General features: G+C 50.0%; 1 pseudogene; it reads left to right on the top strand.

Annotated features, from left to right (window-relative positions):
- The first annotated feature begins 896 nt into the window (after positions 1-896).
- Positions 897-15,691, top strand: LOC137664047 (acrosin-binding protein-like; annotated as a pseudogene).
- Positions 15,692-22,585: the final 6,894 nt, after the last annotated feature.

Here is a 22,585-nt window from a genome sequence, read left to right as displayed (position 1 = left end):
ATGCAACCGATCCATGTTCCGGAAGGTTGTGCAGAGTGCTCCACCGACACATACCCATACATTGTCAATATTAGTATGGGGAAAAGACGCTACGGCACGACCTAGTGTGGATAAAATGGCTAACTGTATGCGACATTATGAAGATAGCATTTCTTCCCCACTGCAGGCCTGTGTCTCTGCTGTGGAAAAACTGATTAAGGAAAACCAGGACTCATTTAAACAATTGTCAGACAAACTGTCCAGGATAGAGAATAAACCTGACTCTCTACCTACACAGGCCCGCATTGCAGCCATTAGGAGAAAACGCTCTCCTACAGGACCGGCTCAAAGGAAACGGAACACGTCACGAGGTATCCTATGGTTTACCCTGCATGATTATGGGGAGGACATGAGCAGATGGCATGGACAACCTACCAGTACCCTACAGGCATGAGTACATGAGTTGCAAGCTAAAAGAAATACCAGAGAGAATTTTCCTAGGAGGATGGCTGCTCCAGTTACCAGTGTGCAGGACTCCAGTCAGGGTAGGTGGGCCTCAAATCCCTGTTTCTCAAATGTGAAGGTCCAATCCCACGGTTTTGGTAACAGCAGGACTCTAGGAGTGGCTTCTATGAGAACATGCTAGAAGCTTTCCCCATGTCCAATAGAGCCAGTTCCAGTTGGCTCCAAGAAGGACCCACCGCTGGCCAAGGCTGAGCCCATTGGCAACGGTGGTAGCACCTCTGTGATAACATATTTAAGAAGGGGAAAGAAAACTGCTGTGCAACAGCAACCAGAAGAGAGGAGTGAGAATATGTGAGAGAAACAAGTCTGCAGACACCAGGTCAGTGAAGAAGGAGGGGAGGAGGTGCTCCAGGCACCAGAGCAGAGGTTCCCCTGCAGCTGTGGTGCAGACCATGGTGAGGCAGGCTGTTCCCCTGCAGCCCATGGAGGTTAATGGTGGAGCAGATATCCACATGCAGCCCATGGACATCCCCAAGCTGGAGCAGGTGGATGTGCCTGCAGGAGGCTGTGACCCCGTGGAGAGCCCACACTGGAGCAGGTTTGCTGGCAGGACTTGTGACCCTGTGGGGGACCCATGCTGGAGCAGTTTGTGAAGGACTGCAGCCTGTGGGAAGGACTCACATTGCAGAAGTTTGTGGTGGATGTCTCCTGTGGGAGGGACCCCACACTGGAGCAGGAGAAGAGTATGAGGAGTCCTCCCCCTGAGGAGGAAGGAGCAGCAGAAACAACGTGTGATGAACTGACCACAACCCCCATTCCCCATCCCCCTGTGCTGCTCAGGGGGAGGAGGTAGAGAACTTGGGAGTAAAGTTGAGCCCAGGAAGAAGGGAGGGGTGGAGGGAAGGCGTTTTAAGATTTGTCTTTATTTTTTATTCTACTCTGATTTGATTGGTAATAAATTAAATTAATTTTTCCCTGAGTCAAGTCAGTTTTGCCCATGACATTAATTGCTGAGTGATCTCCCTGTCCTTATCTCGACCCACGAGCCTTTTGTTCTATTTTCTCTCTCCTGTCCAGCTGAGGAAGGGGAGTGATAGAGTGGCTTTGCTGGGCAGCTGTCCAGCCGGGGTCAACCCTCCACACTCCCCAAACCTGCAATTTGGCTACTGGTAGAGGACAGAGTTAGCTGTTCACGTTGAGGCATGGCAGGGGAACAAGAGGCAATGGGCTTAAACTGAAGTAATAAATAGTCAGACTGGATATAGGGAAAAAATATTTTCACTGTGAGGACAGTCAGGTATTGCAATAGGTTTCCTAGAGAGGTTGTGGAGTGTCCATCCTTGGAAGTTTTCAAAACCAGACTCTGTAAAGTCCAGAGTAACCTTATTTGATCTGATAGCTGACTCTGCTTTGAGTAGGAGGTTGGGCTAGAGACTGCCTTAATTATTCTATGATCCTAAAACTAGACATCTGCTCTCGAAGCTGTCACAGTGGAGTAGGGGTTGGCAAGTATGACACAGTTCCCCACAGCTGTTTGCAGGAGTTAGGATAGGGACTCCTTCACAGAGCCCATGTAGAGTGTGATTCACCTCAAAAGGATAGTAGAATTTTCTGTCTAGGGGAAAGCTTTACATAAGGTTGATATTAATGTAAGAGGAAGCTACTCAGCAACTTGACAGGCATGACAAGCATGTCAGACCTTCTGGGTGGCATCATGGGGCAATGCACAGATCTAGAGGGAGGATCTATGAAAGACAGAAGCAGCGTGCGCTGACCTCATAGATAAGAAAAGATTCATTCTGGCAACAATATGTTAAGCAATGAAAGTGGAAGTCTATTACAAGAGAATAGACAGCTATCAATTTGCCCATCCTTTTGTGGTGCTGGGCAGGTCTGCCACCAAGACAGGTTTCTTCGAGGAACTTCTACTGGTTTGTCAAGCTACATCTGAGTGGCTTTCACCCTTCTTTGGTAATGATGGATGAAAGCTTTGTGTGAACACTTGCATAAGTTTAAAGTATAAGATAATCCAGTAAGACAAGGCAAATGTGCAAGAATGTTGTTGGTTTCAAGTGAAATTATTAGATGTCTCAAAAAGTCTCAAGGAGGATACACCAGCTTTTGCTAGAGCCAAAACCTTGCAATGACTGCAGACTGAACAGACTAGCAAGACCTTCATCTTGACAGAGACAAAGTGAGTGAGACTGAGACTCTGTGAGAGAAGATGACATGCTCTAACATGTGTGCCCAGGCCAGCCAGGTGTCAGGTGAAGATGACTTGTCTCCACAGACAAGCTTTTTTTATCAAGAGGTATTCAATGAACACCTCTAGAGAATACACTATGTAAACACGATCCGTACTGTGTGAGATCAGTGGTCTATCTACAGCCAGTATTCTATCTCAAATCGTGGATGGTGAAGGGATAATGTAAGAACAGTGCAATCATGTAGTTATGCTCCCTCGAGTTCTCTTTCTGCTTCCAGCATATTGTAGTCCAGGGATTTCCTGAGCCAGAGGTGGCCTATTTGTATTCAGTAGTCCTCAGGGAACTTTTCTTTCGTGATTTTTTCCAGTTGCTTTTTGAGTTAATGTAAAATTTACCATCTACGACATCCAGTGCCAGGAGTGCCAAGGAATTCCACAGCTTAATCTCATCTCAGGCAAAGAACCACTTCCTTGTACTAATTTTTGAATCACCACCTGCTAGATGCAGTTCCTAGTTTTAGTGCTGGAAGAGACAGTGGAAAAAACATCCCTATTCACCTTCACCTAATCACTGATGATTTTATAAACATCTACCATATTCCACCTCAGTAACCTTTTTTTTTTTTTTGAGGCTAAATGATCCTTGTCTTCATAGTTGTTCTTCACAGAGGAGCCGTTCTGTCCTTGTTGCCCTTCTCAGCACCTTTCCACTTCTGCTACAGCCTTTCTGAGCCCTGTGGTGGGGTGCTCAAGATGTACACAATGTCAATGATGTGGCTGCATTGGGCTGAGTAGACGTAGATCTCATTTGCAAGGGGTAATGGTCAGTTCAGACTGGTTTCTCTCATCTCTTTGCTAGGTGAAATTTCAGCTGTTATTTTAAGGCCAGTCACTCACACTTCTCTTAATCTCTGCGGTTCTTCGCAGCCAACCCTCATCTTTTCTAACTTGAATAATTTTATGTCTCCAAAGGATTTGTTATTTTATTATTCATCCCTCATGAATAAGTCAAACAGTCCAAGCCCCAGCACTGGTGTCTTATAACTCCACTGAGAAAACCCCTCTATCCTCATTCTGTCCTGTCTTTTAGGCACTTTTTATCCAGGTAGGAACCTTTTCTCTAAATTTCTTTAAGCACCATTGGTGACAGCCCTTTTGAAAACCTTTTGGAAATCCACATGGGCCACTGTTCATGTGCTTGTTGACTCCTTCAAAGAAGGACCGTGAGACACAACATCCCTTTATAAAAGCCATGACGACTCTTCCCCAGTAATTAGAGGTGACTGCATGCCAATTGATTTTTTCCTTTGTTATAGCTTCTACTAATTTGTTCAGCAGAGACATCAAGCTCCCTGGTCTGAAATCCTCCAAGAACCTTTTCTCAATTTTTGTCTGCTAGTGAGCCTTTAATAGCAGTTTTAAGCAAATGTTTCTACACCACAGTTAGTCAGGTCTTCCACTCTTCATTTGTTTTCAGACCTCTGGAGTAGGAGCCATGTGGTTTCAGACATTGCTTAGTTCATATTGCTGCTCCATAACCATTCCTACCACTGTTTTGATCAGAGACAGCCCTCTGATGAATTTCCCTGTAAAGAGAGTTTCTGGCATGGAAATCTCCCAGGCTTTCCTGCCATGAACACCAGTGCAAGAAATCTATTTAATTTTTTGCCCACCATCACCTTTCCTTTTTTTCTGAATGGTCTTTCCTTAGATACTAGCCCTTCAGCCTTCGAGACACCAAACAGCAGAGTTCAAAACTGGCAAAAAACATCAATGAGAGTGGAAAATATGCTGGGTTTTTTTGAGGGGATTTTTTTTTTGTGGGTGGATGGAAAGACAGAAGCAAGAATCCACTAATGGAGGTGTTATTGAAGCTAAGCTGATAGTCTCAAATTTGACATAACAGATACTGTAATCAAGATCTCAGAGACCTGAAATGACATGCGTACATGCACGGTCTTTGGAAAGATGAAGTTGTGGGAATGGAATGTTTCTCCGCAGAGCTCTGGAGGTGCTGTTTTGACTGTCCCTCACTGAAGAGGAAAGCTATGGGTAAAGCAGGCTGGTAGCAGAGAGACAGAAGAGCTGAAACTGGTTGAATTATCCTTGTTGGTTAATGTCTGAGAGCCACAGGCCATGTTCTTTGTGGCTGCCTCTACAAGAGCCTCAAGTACTCGTTGCTCTACACAAAAGCTGCTGAGAGGTCTCAAGTCATCAGCTACCTAAGGAGGCAAAGGTACCGCAGCTGAATCATCCTCCTCCTCATGATGAGATGCTGTCTTGAAATCCTGAGGGAACTTTCTGTTTGGTGGCTGACCTTATGCGGCCCAGGAGGTGGAGGAATTACAGAATCAACCAGGTTGGAAGAGACCTCATCGAGTCCAACCATTGCCCTGACACCACCATGTCAACTAGACCATGACGCTAAGTGCCATGTCCAGTCTTTTCTTAAACACTTCCAGAGATGGTGACTCCACCACCTCCCTGGGCAGCCCATTCCAATGTCTAATAACCCTTTCTGAAAAGAAATTCTTCCTAATGTCCAACCTGAACCTCCCCTGGCGAAGCTTGAGGCTGCGTCCTCTTGTCCTATCGCTAGTTGCCTGGGAGAAGAGGCCGACTCCCACTTCACTACAACCTCCCTTCAGGTAGTTGTAGACTGCAATAAGGAAAGCATCTTTTTACCTCTCAGTGAAGATCAGTATGAGCCCCTGAAGTCCATCTGTCCAGACCATGGACTTTTCCCCAGCAGGGGCAGAAAAGAGCAATTCATACTACAGCTGCTACCTATGCAGGTACTTCTTTCTGTTTTCAGGTGGAAAGTGAATTTGTTGCTAATATTCTTGCTCTGGGAGGGGGGGCAGGGGGAATGACATAGACATGACGCATGTGCACATGCACGCGTGTGTATACACACACACACACACACACAGAGATGCACACTGAGCAACTGCTGCAGGGGAGGCTGCAGAAACTAGAAGGAAGGAAAAACATTGGTGAGGGAGGAAGAGGTGCTGGTATAGGTGTGAGATGGGGGCAACGCTGCCTGCTGTTGTTGTATTGTGTGAGGGGAGAGGAGAACGTGATGCTGGAGGATCAGTTGAAAACAATGCACCATCCTCCCCTGCCATACACCTCCTCCTGTGACCACCCTACTCGGACGACAGCCACCTGCCTCCCCTAAGCACTCGGGAGCTGCCCAGGGCCCTGGCTGGCGTGGGGTGCTGGACTGAGACGAGCCAGAGCTTGGGCTCAAGGTGGGCACCTCTTGCCAGAGGCAGGAAAACAGCTGCTAGGCAAGAAGTCCCCCCAGGACATGCAAAACCCATGGGGATTTTGAATTTTTTTTTTGGGGGGGGTGGGAAAACCCTAGCTGTACTTGCATGCAGGGGCTGGAACAGGCAGGTGTGCCCTGAGATGAGATGTGTGCCTGGCATCTCGCTGCCTGGTGCTGGGCATCTTCTCTCCTGAGACTATCTCACCAGTAGCTGCTGCCTCCTAGCACCACAGAAATGACAAAGGAGCACAGCATGGTGGGACACAGTGTTACGCATGGGGTTGAGAAATAAGGTGGAAAAAGACAGCTAGAAAAATCTTGCTGAGTGTGCTGCAGGGTCAGTGTTTCCAAGAGTGACTTGTCATTTAAACCCTGGCATGCTTTGGGGCTGCCCTGGGGATGCAGACAGAGAACACAGCGTCGGGGTGCAGAGCAGTGCAGCTGAAAACACAAACTGCACAAGCTCGCTCAGTAAATCTGAAACAGAGAGGAAATAACAAAGAGCACACCAAACCTCAAAAAAAACACCCAACTTTGCTTTAGAAATGGAAGGTATAATTTTTCATAAATGTGGATGCTTTTTACCTGCTGTAGGTGATATTTAAGCCCCACTTTTCACCTTTTTTCTAACCAAGAAATTAGATTATTGTGATGATTAGAACCATGAAGACATTTGAGACTTAGGGTGGCTTGTTTTTAATGAGATACATGACATCAAAGCTGAGACCTCTGTTTTTAACTCACGAGGTCTGATCACACTGCTGCTGCCTGCTCCCTAGAGGTGTCACCCCCCTTCATCTCCTGAGGGCCCCATGGGAGAGGACTTCCATCGTGGGCACCTTGGCATGTAAGCTCTGCAGGAGGCCCGTGGTTTTAGTATCACAGGATCCCAAAGGAAGCCTCCATTTGAATAAATACTGAGATGTGCCCTGCACCTCTAGGCAACTGAAGAGACATAGAGGGTTCCCCAGTGCCCTGTGGTCAGGTCTGGCAGCACATGCGCGGCAGCTCACGGGGACCAGTGCCCAGTGCGCCCAGACCATACAGCTCTCCAGATGTTTCCGTCTCGCTTACCTCTCTGCTAGTGAAGAGCCAAGGGTGCACGCGGGCTTGCTGGCGAGCGATCGCTGTCACTGCAGAGGTTTCGATCCAGTCACCAAAACTGCAAGCAGCTTGAATCAAAACAGAACCAGGCAGGTTCTTTGGCTACTTGTTTATCCAAACCACAGCCATCCTCTACCGCGCCATGGCTGGTTTTACGTCTGTCATGCTGCAGTTCATCTCCCCTCCTTTCTCACTTCCTGATGCACTTCTGTCTGGCCACAGAGCGTGAACTTTGCTATCCAAAGCTGATAAGCTAAAACACATCCTATGAAAGCAAACGTAATCATGAAAGAAGCAACACCCAGGTGTCCTTGCAACTGAGGAGACCTGCCCTGAGTCACAGTGCCAAATACTTGCTTGTCTTTGTTCACATGCTAACTCAGCCACCCCCAGGACTGTCAGGAGAAAATTAAAACATCCCCCTCCCCAAAATATTGCCAAACAGGAGGTAGAAGTGAAATATGGGAAGTGAGAGCGAAGTCGATTTAATCACTAGCCAGCGCAAAGGCTCAGAGTCCTGTCAATCCCACGGATATTCTCTGCAGCCCTTGCCTGGCTCTGCTGCCACTGGCTGTTGCTGCTGGTGTTTGACTTTCTCATTCCCTGCGTCCCTTGTTCTGCCGTCACTGCCTCCTCATTCAGGGAGTGACACGCCAAGGGATATATGTTCGTGCTGCTCATAAATCCTTGGAAGGCACAATATCACCCAAACCACTGATCTCACCCTGCTGCTTTTTAGTGCCTCTCTTTTTTAACCAACCCCCCTTTCTCCCTTCCTAGTTGCTGGGATCTTTGTTCTCACAGCGTTTTTGTATCTCTTCAGTTCCCATCAAGGCTCTGGTACTGATAAAGGCTTGCAGATATATTGCGGGGGGGGGGTGTGGGGTGGTGTACTCCTTTGCAAAAGGAGTCTCTGACATCCTCTGTGGGAACATTCCCCTCCCCTGCGGCCCTCGCCCCTTGCACACATGTGCCCACACCTGGCTGAGCCTGGAAGTCCTGGCTTTACCATGTGTGTCAGAAGAGGAGGACATGATGGCACTTAGCCTAGCCTGCGATCCCGCACTGCCCCACAGCATCCCTCACTCAGCCAGGTCCACTCACCTCACCAGGTCTTGGTGCATCAGCCCGCAAACTCCGGCTCCCCACTGCCCAGGTGGGCTCACACTTTCGCCCCTCGCTCTTTCCTGGGGGCTGAGCTTGTGGGGAAGAGCAGCACAACCCCTGGCATTTCCTCACCTCTGTCTGAGTCAATAGCAGGTAAGACCAGATTAGTGGGGTGTGTGTTGGAGGCTACATGCTGATGCTGCAGATCCCAACACGCCTGCCACCCCAGAGCGCTGACTCCAGAAAGCAGAGGCAAGGTGTCAGGGCCCGAGTTAGATTCTGGGCTCTGAGAAGGTTCTTTGCGATCCCAGAGAGCGACATTGAGACACAAACGAGGTCAGATGTTGCCACTCAGACCGCTTTATTGAACGAGAGGGCAGAGAGAAAACGAAGCGATAGGAAAGGTAGGAAGTGAGAAGAGAAAACTAAGCAGCAGAGCGGAGAGAGCATCAGGGTTAGTCACCACCACGGACCCAGCGGTGTTCTGCCGGTCCTCGTTCCTCGGTGGGGGGGGTGCACAGACGAAGAAGCAGCAGAAGTAGGCCCCTCGGCAGGGAGCAGCAGCCACCGAGCAGGGGGGTTGAAGCAGGCAGGAAGTAAGGACCCTGCGGCTGGTCCATGGTGTCCTTTTTTCGGAGAGAGGGCGGGCGTGCGCACGTGCTTCATCCAATGGGCAGGTGGCTCCATGCTGCCTCGTCCAACGGATGTGTGCCTCCATGCTGGTCTCCTCCAATGGATGCGTGCCCACAGGCCTCGGCCATCAGCCCCTGTGGGGCTCTGGACACCTCCATACTGGTGGTCCCAAAGCCTCTTTTGCCGGCACCATTCCCCATTTTGCCTGGGAAGGCTTCGATGTGCAGAGAGCGGTGAGCAGGGCATCCACACCGGAGGCAGAGGAAGACCAGCTGGTGCTCCCGTGTCAGACAGAGAGTACCGGCTGTTCTTTGCCAGCCTGCAGCCCGCCTGGAAGGCAGAGGCAGCCTGCCAGCTGCGCCTGGTACACGGCTGCCTCAGCCCTGCCATCCTCAAGCTGGACCAGGAGGAGAACCACGGCCATGTCCCCAAAGGTAGGGGCATCATCCTGCCTCCAGCGGCAGAGGCAGGCATCCCGCAGCTGGAGCAGCACCGTCTCTTTCTCTGCCCCAAAATGTCACAGGATTGTGAGAATGGTGGTGGGATGGGTAGTTTTGGGGTCTCTAGCACAAAGTCCAGCTCAGATCAGGACACTCCCAGCACTAGAGCACCCTGGCTTTGTGCAAGGGACTTTGGTATCGTGGCCTCTCTGGGCACCCCTTCCAGTGCTGCACCGCTTTCCTGGAGAAAAAAACCTTCTCCTAATGGCCAATCCTAACCTCCCAAGCAGGAATTTGAAGGTTTTTTCCCTCTTATGTTGTCTGGCACCACCAAGAGGAGTTTGACTTTGTCATCTTGTAGCTTGCTTTCAGGTCCCTGTGAGCTGCCGTTAACTTACCTCCTCATCTCCTCTTCACCCAGCTGAACAAGCGCAGCTCTCCCAGCCTCTCTTCATGGGTCACAGGCTGAAAGCCATGGCTATTTCAGTGGCCCTTCACTGAGCTCTTCAGTTTCTTCACATCTCCATTGGTGGGGTGGCAGGGGAAAAAAAAAATGGCCACAGTTTTCTGAAGCTCACTGAAGCTCATCATCTCTTCCCAACAGTTCATCTTACAACCTGACTGGCTCCCTCCAGCTTGATCTGGAGTTTAATGCAGCAGCTTGGCTCACAGGCTCTCATGGGCCTTTAGGAAAGCATGAGCTGATAAGCTGCTTTTTAAAGGTTTAACATTTCAGGATCCAAGAAACATCCCAGTTCAGAAAGTGCCATAGCAACAGCACCCTTTAAATCTCTGCAATCATACTTGCCCTGCACCCCTGCATCAGAGAATTTAAGTGACAGAATTAATCTGTGCAGCTGAAAAACTTGGGGCTACTTCTGTTGTATTTTTCTTCAGAGGAAAAGAAAAAGGAACAATTTTCTCATAAAAAATATGTCTTTATATTTAGCTAGGAACGTCAATGAACTGAATGGTCAGCCAACTGTGCTTATTTGGATGGCAGCTTGAAGGCTATTTCTTGCTTCCTTCTGCAGCTGTATCAGTGGAAGGGGTCCCACCTCACATGACCAGACCCAGGGATGGGTCCTGGGCTCCTCACTCACTTGTGGGCACATGCAATCCATGATGCCGTGGCGCTAGGTGCACCTGGGGTCTGTCCCTGGTTCCTCTCCTGGTGATCCCAGTGCCCTGGCACTGTTCTTTGCTGTATTCAGCCACGCTCCCACTGTTGCTGCCTTCAGAGGCTCAGCTCTCAAGAGCAGGAGTACCTGGGAATGCCAGGAGATGGGACAATTTTGCAAGATGTCCTCTTTGCCTTCTTTTCCTCCATCCCTCAGCCTAACAGACCCATGCGGCAGACTTGATTCCGCTCCATGTTTCCTTCCTTCCAGCTTTGGGGCTATTTTGGCACATGTTGCTTTCAGACAGAGGTCAAGTGGACACAGCAGAGCACGTGCCTTCACAGGTTCTGTCTCCACTGTCCTCACAGATAAATGGCAGTGCTGTCTATGTCCAAATATTAACAAGCATTAATTGTGCCTCTTCAGGTGTGGCACTGAGGAAAGCAGTTACTTTGTGTTTTAAACAAGGGAAACCTACAAGTAACCTTTCAATGCTCTTTGTTGTGGAAGATGAGAGTCAGGAGGATGTTTCCTGATGAGTGTATGCAAATACCTTGTCTGGCTCCATCTTTTAGTGACGATGCAATTGTTAATTAATTGCGCACCTCCCGCCCCGCTGGGAGCTCCTGTGGGTGGACTTGGCCACAATGCCCAAGGGGGAGGCTTCCTGGCACTCAGCAGAAGCTGTAGCTGTTTGCAATAAACACATGCGCAGGAGGAGCAGAGGAAAGAGGCAAAAGATCATATTGACTAAACTAAGCAGCTGGTGCTGGGAAGCGCTCCCCTTGGCAGGAAGGTCAGAGCATTCAAAGACAGACGAGTATTTCCATAAAGAAATAAGATGAGAGAAAAGAGGAGACAGGGACTGGTGCTAAAGGAGGCAAGCTGCTCATCAGGCCATGCCATCAGCGTTCAACAGGCTGTGGGAGAGCTGAGCCATGGTGAAAATCAAGAGACCGGCAAAGAGAGCCCATGGGAAACTTTATCTGTGCCAAGTTTTCCTTCACTTCCCAGATGTGGGAATGAATAAGTACCTTTCTTCTCCCGCCCATCTCAAAATGGGAAGCTTCTCTATCAGAGGAACAGTTTGTGACAGGATGCAGCAAGCTGTAATACTCCAAGTCTGGCCTGCTATGCGCTGCTAGGGATGCAGTCCTGGCCCAGGAGAGCCAGGCTAATGCTGGGGTTAGCAGGTGGTTGGGCTTCCTCCCCTGCTCAATGGCAGCAATGCTCCTTTGCAAGTAGTGGCTGTGTGATGGAGTGTAACTCTGCAGCTCCCAGTCCACGTGCACGGGCATTGCACTGGCCGAGTTCATGTCCCGCACGTCCTGGAGGGATTTCACACGGCATCACCAAAGGACAGGGTGGGGGTCTGGCTTGTTCCCTACAAGTTAGGTATTCTTCTGGGCTTGGATCCTGGTGGACAGCTGAAATTCTACTTATGCTGGTGAATCCATACGCTCAGCACAAGAGAAGAAGTGTGTACAGTGTAAAAGATGGTATCCAAGCAACGAAGAGGAGAGCAGTGCAATTCCACTGCTAAACTCCTCTTCCACGGCCAGCACTTAACCTACTTGGTGTGCGCAAAGGGCTGGCTGGGCTAGCTGGGCCATGCACTCACTGAGCACAGGGAGCACAAGATTACCCCCCTCCTCAAATCTCCCAGGGTTTTCAGCTCTCCTGCATGATCTCGGCCATCCTGTGACCACTTCAGGAAGAGCTGCAGCTTTTGAGCCAGTGGTGTCAGCAGTGCTGGTCAAGACTATGGTGCACATGTGTACAGGCACAGGCTTTGCTAGCAGCACCTCGGCCCCACGGCCTTTCCTCCATCCCCTGCATGGCTGGAACCACTGTCAAATTATTTTGCCCTGAAGAGGTTGTCTCCTCTGGTCGAGTCCTTATTGGAGCCTGGAAACAAGAGGTTTGGGACTCTGTGAAAGGGAAGATAACTGTGTGGAAAAGGGCAGAAGGGTGAACTGAAACTCTGGGTGGTTTGGAGGGAAAGTGCATGTGGCACTTGGGATCGGGAGCCATAACAGCACAAGGCTGTGATCTCCACTTGGGAGTAGACAGCTTTGACTTTCCCTTCAACCACCAGCTGCTCTGAAAACATCCATCCTAGAGGTGCTCGTCTCTTGTTGCACCCAGGCCAAGGAGGGAGATGCCTAAGCCTGCGGCCTGCCCTCATCCCGCATCTCTCTCTCACTCCTCTCCAGGGCCGGTCTGCTCTAATTTCCCGGAGGCGCCGTGGTTTCAGTCCTTCTGCCAGTTCACCACGTACCGCTGCATGAAACGCCAGTTCTATGCCAAGGTGGGGAGCGGGTTTTGGGATGGGGCAGGGGGGAGTATCTCCTGGGAGGTGGAAGGGGGGAGTATCTCCTGGGAGGTGGAAGGGGTGAGGAGGAAGGGAAGAGAACATAGCAGGACTTGTGTTTCTCCCTCTCTCCTCTGCTCAGCGAATCCCATGTTCGAGTTTGACTCCTCCAAAAGACATTCTCCTCCCAACGGAGCAATCCCATGCTGTGGGCTCTGGGACAGAGGGCAAAACCACCCCTACGGCAGAAGGTATGGCTGCACTGAGCTGCGCTGGGTGCCCCTGCTCACCTGCTGACCTCCCCTAGCTACTCTTCCCCTCCATCAGCTTTCTGGCTGGCCTCAGAACGCTTCCCTCAGCCCTCCACCCGTCCCGCTCTCTCCCCAGCTCTGGGGCAGGCTTCTCTCTCACCCACTGATGCCCTGCTGAATGCCAACGGGGACACTCTCCTTAAATACTCCTATGCACTGTCAGGTCAGAAACTGCTGCCAAAGACGCTCCCGCCGCCCACACCAGAGTTGCCGAGACCCTCGCAGGCCAACAGCCTGCCTGTGCTCCCATTGACGCTGCCAGTCCTGGCTGACCCTGCTCCCTTGCCTCCCGGGCTCGGATCCCTTGCCCAGGCCAAGCAAATCTGAGAGCAACGCCTGCGGAACAGCATCTGGCAGCTGGTCCACTCGACCCTCTCCTTGGAGGCGTCCTTAGGCACCGAGGGCTTTTCTCCGGACCCCGGCACCAAGTCAGAGCCAGGGAGCACGTCAGGCAGTGCCGAGGAAGGGGTGCAGGAAACAGCCCCCATTGGCAGGTGAGAGGAAGACCCATCTCCCCATCCGGTGGGGTGCCGCATGCCACTCGTGCAGGGTTGTCCTCACGCATTCTGGCTGGTAGCCCCATGGCACTCATGCTCCTGCCCCGAGCAGCTGGTGAGTGCAGGCAGGAGCCTGTGCAGTGCAGTTCTGGAGCAAGCCATCCCATACAGAGCAGAAATGTACTAGTGGAGCCCCTCAGACACCCCCCACTCCGGCACAGAGTCAGCAGGGAGAGGCTGACGCAGCACTACTAGCGCCTGACAATGTTCCTGTCCTTGCATCCTGAGCAAAGTGCATTTAGGCTGGGCCTTAGCTGCAGGCAGGGCTTTATCCCATGCACGTACTCTTTTTCCAGTCCCTCTCATGTGCTCCCGAATGCACACACGCCCCCACCCCGTAGCCTCTGTGTTACACAGGCACGCACAGACTCTGCAGACATCCCTGTTCCCCCATGCAGTTTGGCCGGGAGTCCAAGGTTTCTTTGGGAAAAGTTTTTTGCTGTGCGTTGGGGTTGTTTCCCCCCGCTTTCAGTTTTTAACTAAAGGTCTGTCTCTTCAGCTTGTGACAAGAGACGAGACTTTACTTTCTCCTTCCCTTTCTCTGTCAGCCTTTTAGCCCTGAAGAATGACGAGGCAGTGACCATCCTGTGCAAAGCAATGTTGGAGGGAAACTGTCTCTCCTCGGTGATCACCCAGGCCTGGAAGGAGATGGAAGAAAGAATCCTTGGGTTTGGAGATTTGGTAAAGATGCTAATGTCCACCTTTGACCCCCACTGTGTGCAGGGCTCCCGGCAGTGCTGACCACAATGCTCCAGTGGCCAGAGCTCATCAGCGCTGTTCTTTCAGGTGCCACCTCCTGGGAGAAGCTGACCTGGGTGACCAGGGAGGCAAGGTCCAAGCCAGGGAGATGGGAGCTCCTCAGCCTCCTTTTTCCGCCCTGACCTCCCCACTGCACCCACCCTAGGTGTGCGACAGCCTCGGGCGCTATCACGTGGACCCGTGCCCCAACTGCGCTTTCTGCTCGCTGAAGAGGGAGCAGTGTCAGAACATCCATATCCTGAACCGTGTTCGCTGTGGGACAGGCAACCACACCGCCTACCTCAACCCTCAGATCTCAGCCCAGTACCAGGCTGCAGGCAACAAGGTACCGAGTGTGCTGCATCTCCAGCCAGCCTCTAAGGAGGAGCCTGGACTGGGTGGTGGGGAAGAGGGGGAAGAAGCAGAGCTCTCTTTATTCCACCCCTTTGCAGACCAGCTCCCCAGACACCTCGGAGTACTATGGCATGGAGGTTTTCAGAGGGCTGAGGGCAGAGTACTGGTGCAGCCGGATGGCCACCCGTGGCTGTGAGAATCCTCGTGTGAGACTCTGGCTGAAGGCAGAGTACACCACCTTCCAAGATGGAGATGCCCCAAGCCAGGTGGGTGCCCGGTGGGTGCTCCCAGCCCTCCTTTCTCCTCTTCTTTCTCTGGTCTTCATTCCCATCTCCCCAGATCTGCGACTCGGGTGGGGTTCAGCACCCCAGCTACTGCGCGTTCAAGAGCCACCAGTGTCTGCAGCAGACCCTCTACAACCAGAAGGTGAGAAGCAGCCTGCAGTGCCCTTTACACAGCCTTCTCCTCCACGGCTGCTCCCTCCACAGCCAGCCTCGAGTCCCTGCAGGACTCACTGGCCCACTGCTTGTCCCTCCAGTAGGACACACTTGAGTGTGTTTGGGGGGGGTGACAAAGAGTGACCTGAGCACAGCTGGCATGTAATTGAGGCAGCAGGATTTGCACAGATGCTATGAGAGATGGCAGCGGAGACAGACACTAATGTTGAGACAGAGAAGCTGTGGAGAGCCTCCCACCCATCAGGGTATCCCTGTATATCCCTGTGGGGAGGGGTCTCCACCATCTACTGGGTGCTTCCTAGGCGGTAACAAAAAACAGAAACACCAGAGCAGGACAGAGGGCTAGCCCGTATCTATCATCCTCTGCCTCCCTCTTCCCAGCTGGTTCTCCCCTCTTCCCTCTGGTGCTCCCATCATCCCAGCCTCCAGATGCTGTCCATCATGGGGGTCCTCTTTCCCTGGGGGAAGGGTGGGCAGCGGTATCAGCCCTACGAATTCAGGCTCTCCTTGCAGGTGTCTCGCCGCGGCTGCTGCAGAAATGAAACATACCAGGTGCTGAGTGAGAAGGAGGGAGAGGAGGAGGTGCGGCTGTGGCAGCAGAGGTTCCTCAGCCTCACCGAGGCGTGATGCACTGGAGCAGGGGGATACATGGGAAGCGCAGGGCTCCAGAGCAGGCTCTCTGGGCCTGTGCTGGGCCAGTGTAGGTAGATTAGGGTACGGCGACCGGAAAATCTCGGGCTGTAACGGAAGGTAGGCGTGGCGAAAGGAGCAGGATGTGTCATTATCGTGCGAGTTCGTACGGGACAAGACGACTATATAAGGCTGTTGCGCAGTTAAATAAACGCCATTTGTTGCATCCTCACATTGGTGTCAGTGCTCAATGGCCCTGGGGTGCGGATAGCCTCAGGCCAGCCAGCAACCGAATGGAGCTTGCTGCAGACAAGCGGCAACAAGTGGTGACCCCGAAGTGATAGCTGGGCTGGCGGACCGCAGGCGGTCGGAGTGGGTTCACGAACCATGGAAACCTTGATAAAGGTGATTTCGTTACTGGGCGGGGAATTTAAGATTTCTGTGAAATCGAAAGACGTAGCCCAGTGTGTGGACCGTCTCGTTAAAGGGGGGGGCGGTGGCAGGACCGGCTGATTGTTTACAGCCGAATACCTGGGAGCGGTGCTCGATGCAGCTCGCTGAGCGAGCTATGGCAGCGGTTTCTGCCAAAGAATTAAAAACATGGGGAGTTATCTTGTGGCTGCTACGGGCTGCGCGGGAGGACTGGGCGACATGGGATGCGGCTCGGACGTGTTTACATGGGGTCTACCCTGACCAAGACAGAAGTGGCAGTGGTGAAACTCCTCCAACATATACTCTCTGAGAGAGGAATTAAATATGACGAAGCTGCGTTAAAGCAGTTACTATTTTGGGCAAAAGATAAAGGACATTTTACAACCTTTAATGATATCTTTGAAGTGCCTTTATGGGAGAAGATTGGTGACTCTCTCTGGAATGCGGTGTCAAGTGGTGATAAGGATACCTTTAAATTGTCTGCTACATGGAGGCTGGTTAGTGAAGCGTTAAAAGGAATAAAAGCAGAGAGAGAAGTCACACATACAGCTTTTATGGCTTTAGGACCACAGGCGCCTACTACCCCCTCACTGTTTGCGGGACCAACACCTCCCATGGCCCCGGTGGCTGTACCGGTGGCAGCTCCTTTATCACCGTGGGTACGGACGGCTCCGAAAAAAGCTGAGGAGCGGGGAGCGAGAAAAATAGATACAGATCCATTAGAACCGGTAGTGCGCCCTAAAACACAAACTCAATTTGAACTAATTGATTCAGACGCCTAACAGGAGACTTGGCAGAAACCCCCTCCGAAACCCCCTCCCTCTCATTGATCTCTCTACGGATGAGGCTGAGCAGGAGGACAAGAAGGAGGGTAAACATGCTTTGTACCCACCTTTACCGGATTCGCCATTTACGGAGTCAGCAGTACCAGAGTCACAAGGACTTAAAGGACTGTTACCATCACGAAATGGACACGAACTTGACATGACAGAGCTTGGTAGACGACTGGAAGAATTAAAGATGGAATTGCAGCAGCATCGTTCAGCCAACGCCTCGGGACACGTGACTATGTCTCCCCCAAAAACCCCCCTCTGTGTTCACAGAATCACAGAATCACACAGAATCACAGAATGTTAGGGATTGGAAGGGACCTCGAAAGATCATCTAGTCCAATCCCCCTGCCGGGGCAGGATTGCCTAGACCATATCACACAGGAACGCGTCCAGGCGGGTTTTGAATGTCTCCAGACAAGGAGACTCCACAACCTCTCTGGGCAGCCTGTTCCAGTGTTCAGTCACCCTCACCGTAAAGAAGTTTTTCCTCAAATTTAAGTGGAACCTCCTGTGTTCCAGCTTGCACCCATTGCCCCTTGTCCTGTCAAGGGATGTCACTGAGAAGAGCCTGGCTCCATCCTCTTGACACTTGCCCTTTACATATTTATAAACATTAATGAGGTCACCCCTCAGTCTCCTCTTCTCCAAGCTAAAGAGACCCAGCTCCCTCAGCCTCTCCTCATAAGGGAGATGTTCCACTCCCTTAATCATCTTCGTGGCTCTGCGCTGGACTCTCTCTAGCAGTTCCCTGTCCTTCTTGAACTGAGGGGCCCAGAACTGGACAAAATACTCCAGATGCGGCCTGACCAGGGCAGAGTAGAGGGGGAGGAGAACCTCTCTCAACCTGCTGACCACACCCCTTCTAATACACCCCAGGATGCCATTGGCCTTCTTGGCCACAAGGGCACACTGCTGGCTCATGGTCATCCTGTTGTCCACTAGGACCCCCAGGTCCCTTTCCCCTACGCTGCTCTCCAACAGGTCTGTCCCCAACTTGTACTGGTACATGGGGTTGTTCTTGCCCAGATGCAGGACTCTACACTTGCACTTGTTATATTTCATTAAATTTCTCCCTGCCCAACTCTCCAGCCTGTCCAGGTCTCTCTGAATGGCTGTGCAGCCTTCCGGCACATCAGCTACTCCTCCCAGTTTTGTGTCATCAGCGAACTTGCTGACAGTGCACTCTAATCCCTCATCCAAGTCATTAATGAATATATTGAATAGAACTGGTCCCAGAACCGATCCTTGCGGAACTCCGCTAGGCACAGACCTCCAACTGGACTCTGTCCCACTGACCACTACTCTCTGGCTTCTTTCCTTCAGCCAGTTCACAATCCACCTCACTACCCGATCATCCAGACCACACTTCCTCAGTTTAGCTGCGAGGATGCTGTGGGAGACCGTGTCAAACGCTTTACTGAAATTGAGATAGACCACATCCACAGCTTTACCGTCATCTATCCATTGGGTAACATCCTCATAAAAGGCTATCAAGTTGGTTGAGCAAGACTTCCCGTTGGTGAAGCCATGCTGAGTGCCCCTAATGATCCCCCTATCCTTGATGTGCCTAGAGACAGCACCAAGAACAAGTTGCTCCATCACCTTTCCGGGGATGGAGGTGAGGCTGACCGGTCTATAGTTACCCGGGTCCTCCTTCTTGCCCTTTTTGAAGACTGGAGTGACATTCGCTTTCCTCCAGTCCTCAGGCACCTCTCCCGTTGCCCACGACTTAGCAAAGATGATGGAGAGTGGCCTAGCAATGACTTCCGCCAGCTCCCTCAGCACCCGCGGGTGCATCCCATCAGGGCCCATGGATTTATGGACATCCAGGTTGCTTAATTGGTCCCTGACCCAGCCCTCATCAACCAAGACAAATTCCTCCTCTATCCTGACTTCTTCTGGGGCCTCAGGGGTCCGGGGCTCCTCAGGACAGCCTCCAGCAGTATAGACAGAGGCAAAGAAGGCATTCAGTAACTCCGCCTTCTTTTTATCCTCTGTCTCCAGGACCCCCACCTCATTCATCAGTGGGCCTACATTGCCTCTAGTGTTGGCTTTACCTGCAATGTATTTGAAGAAGCCCTTTCTGTTGTCCTTGACCTCTCTTGCAAGGTTTAATTCCAAGGAGGCCTTAGCTTTCCTAGTTGCCTCCCTACATCCTCTGACAACAGACTTATATTCCTCCCAAGTGGCCAGCCCCTCCTTCCACGATCTGTACACCCTCTTTTTCCACTTGAGTTTGCCCAGCAGTTCCCTGTTCAACCATGCAGGTCTCCTGGTACCCTTCCTTGACTTCCTACCTGTTGGGATGCTCTGATCTTGAGCTCGGAAGAAGCAGTCTTGAATGCTAACCATTCGTGTTATGCTAATGTTCGGGACAAGTATGAGGGCCACCTCAACCTCCTTTACAACTCCCTACTCCACCTTTAGATCAGGGCGGGGGGGAGGTTTGCATCCATCTGGTAATGTGGAGGTGAGGGAGAGGGTCAGCTTCCGCCCGCGTATACAGGGGAAGAGGGGGGGAGGTGAGGGAGGAGTGAAATGGAAAGGGGTCATTCGAGATGCGTTATTAGAAGGAGTTATAATTCCACAAGCATATCCGGTGATTGTGGGTGCGGGTCCTGAGGGAAGAAATATTTGGCAACTGTTAGATTGGAAAATTGTAAAAGAAGCATTACCACTATAGTTAGCGAAAGACAACACAGGTGAGGACTGCAGAAAAGTTGTTGCAGGGATGGCAAATAGTAATGCCACCTTAACTGAGCTAATGGATGCTTGTGAGAAAGTAGGAACCACCACATTTCAGATGGAGCATTTAGCAAAAACTTTTGCGGCGGCAATTAAGGTAGTTCATCGTTGTTATACATGCGAACAGGAAGGTCACTTTAAGAAAAACTGCCTTAAGAAGTTGAAGCTGAGTGGGAGAGATAACTCTGTTTTGATGTGTCATTGCTGTGGGAAGCTAGGGCATTTTGTGAAGCTGTGCAGGTCTCAGTATAATGCTCAAGGTCAGCTGATAACAACCAGCTGCAGAATACAGGGAAACTGGAGAAAGAACACGGCGGGGGGAACTGTATGCTGACACAAATGAATCTTCCCAACCAGTTCCAGGCCTATGCAGTTAACTCGCAGCCCAAACCGCAGGGAGCGCAGGACTGGTGTTTCCACACAGGGTTAACCTGTGCGGCTGCCAAGCCTTGGACCTGTGGCAAACAGGGATAATGCTAATGCTGATTGTCAAAAGATCATTGAAGCTTTACCTGGAAAAACAGATTTGAATGCTATGATAAAGGCATGTGCAAAAGTGGGTACTGTGGAACATAAGGTTCAAGTTATGGCTGCGGCCGTACTTGGGGCTTACGTCGTCACAATTGCAGTCTCTATTCCAATTATTAGCAGGGGACACAACTTTAACAGCACCATGACACACTACTTCAGAGATACAGCAACTGATTACAGAAATAGAAAGCAGGCTACATTCCAAATTTGTACATCATATTGATTTGAATCAGGAAATACAAATTATCACTTTGTTTGATAGGCAAATTCCGTATGCAATAATTGGTCAATGGAATTCAGAATGATCAGATTCGTTACAGAGCTATTGGCACAGATTATTCATCAAAGGACGGATGCGATGTCGGGAGCTTGTGGCCAGAGATCCCTGTATCACTAACCGTTCCTATTGCAGCTCAATATTTTGAGTGGTGTATGGCTAATAGCTTTGCTTTGCAAACAGCTATGGAGAATTTCTCGGGACAGGTTGTTTACCACTTGCCCTCCCATCCTGTTATAAAATTGAGTGCGGAACTTCCAATTGCCACAGGAGTGTGGTGCGCAGACACTCCTGTGGATGGAACTACCATTATTACGGATGGATCTGGGAACACAGGCAAGGCGGGCCTTGTCTGGTATTCTGATGGCAAGTGGGAATCTATGGTAGTACAACAAAAGGGTTCACTTCAGTTGGTAGAATTACGAGCTGTATTAAAAATATTTCAGAATTTTCCCATTCCCTTTAATTTGATTACTGATTCAGCATATGTAGCTGGCATTATAAAGCAATTGGATAGATCTGTCATAGAGCATATATGTAATCAGTGTGTTTTTGAATTGCTGCGAGCTCTGTGGCAAGAAATTCAAATCCGAACTGCATTGTTTTATGTTTTACATGTAAGAAATCATACTAATTTGCCTGGGTTTATTGCAGAAGACAATGCTCGAGTGGACTCTTTGGTTTTTCATCCTAAAACAACACTTTGTACCAGAGTGGAAGCAATAGCACAATTGCTTATCAAAGTACATAAAAGGATTACAGACATTACCGGACTAGACTCAGATGCTATCTATTTAAATATCAGAAAGGAATATCTACAGTGGTTAACAAATCAGTCAACTCTTTCAAATGGCCTTACAGGACTTTACTGGACAATTGTTAACACATTTGCCAAGAAATAAAAAGCTACAGTTTATTTGAAAACAGGATTGGCAAGAAAAACCTATCAGATCAGAGATACCTGTGACTGGACTAACTGTTTTTACTGATGCAGGAAAGCGATCACATTCAGCAGTTATTACCTGACAAAAGGAAGAACAATGGAAACATTGTAAATTCTCAGGAATTTACTGAGGACTCATTGCAGACACTTGAATTTTTTGCGATATATCAGGTTTTTGTAAAATGGAAGGATTTACCTGTAAATATTGTAACAGACTCTCTTTATGCAGCAGGCATTGTAAATCGAATTGAAAGAGCTTTTATACGACCAATAAGAAATATGCGACATTACACCATTTTGCTACAGTTGCATCAAGCAATAAACCTCAGAGAGATACCTTATTTTGTCACCCACATTCGTAGTCATCAATTTGATCAAGATTTGAGCATTGGAAATAATAAAGCAGACACACTTGTGTCCTATACGCAAATATCACCAAATTTATTTGAACAAGTACACCTATCCCATCAATTCTTTCATCTATCAGCGAAAATGTTAGCGAAACAATTTCACCTCACCATGGCACAAGCACGTGAATTAGTTAGTGTTTGTCCTAGCTGTCAGAAAATTGGCATGGGAATTGGAATAGGGGTAAATCCTCGAGGATTGAGTGCGTTGCAACTGTGGCAAATGGACGTTACTCACATTGCAGAATTTGGAAGGCTCAAATATGTTCATGTATCTGTTGATACGTTTTCACATATAATATGGGCAACAGCACAAACTGGGGAAACAGGTCGTCATGTCAAATGACATTTACTTGCTTGCTTTACAAGTCTTGGGGTTCCACAACAACTTAAGACTGATAATGGACCAGCATACTGTTCATAAATTTTTCGTCAATTTTGTCAACTATGGAGTATTACACATGTCACAGGGATTCCTCATTCGCCTACGGGTCAGGCGATTGTGGAACGTGCTCATAGTACATTGAAACAGCTTCTGCAAAAACAAAAAGGGGGAGAGGAAACTGAACCTTCTGAGAGACTTGCAAAAGCTGTTTATGTACTTAACCATTTAACTTTAGCAGGAGATAAGGAGCGACCCCCAATTGTAATACATTGGGAGGCAGTTCGACAGGGAGCAAGCTATGTGCAAAACAAAGGCAAAGTGTGGTATAGGGAACCAGG

This window comes from Nyctibius grandis, chromosome 5 (assembly GCF_013368605.1).
Source record: "Nyctibius grandis isolate bNycGra1 chromosome 5, bNycGra1.pri, whole genome shotgun sequence".
Lineage (NCBI taxonomy): Eukaryota > Metazoa > Chordata > Aves > Nyctibiiformes > Nyctibiidae > Nyctibius > Nyctibius grandis.
This window is presented reverse-complemented; position numbering and strand designations above follow the sequence as displayed.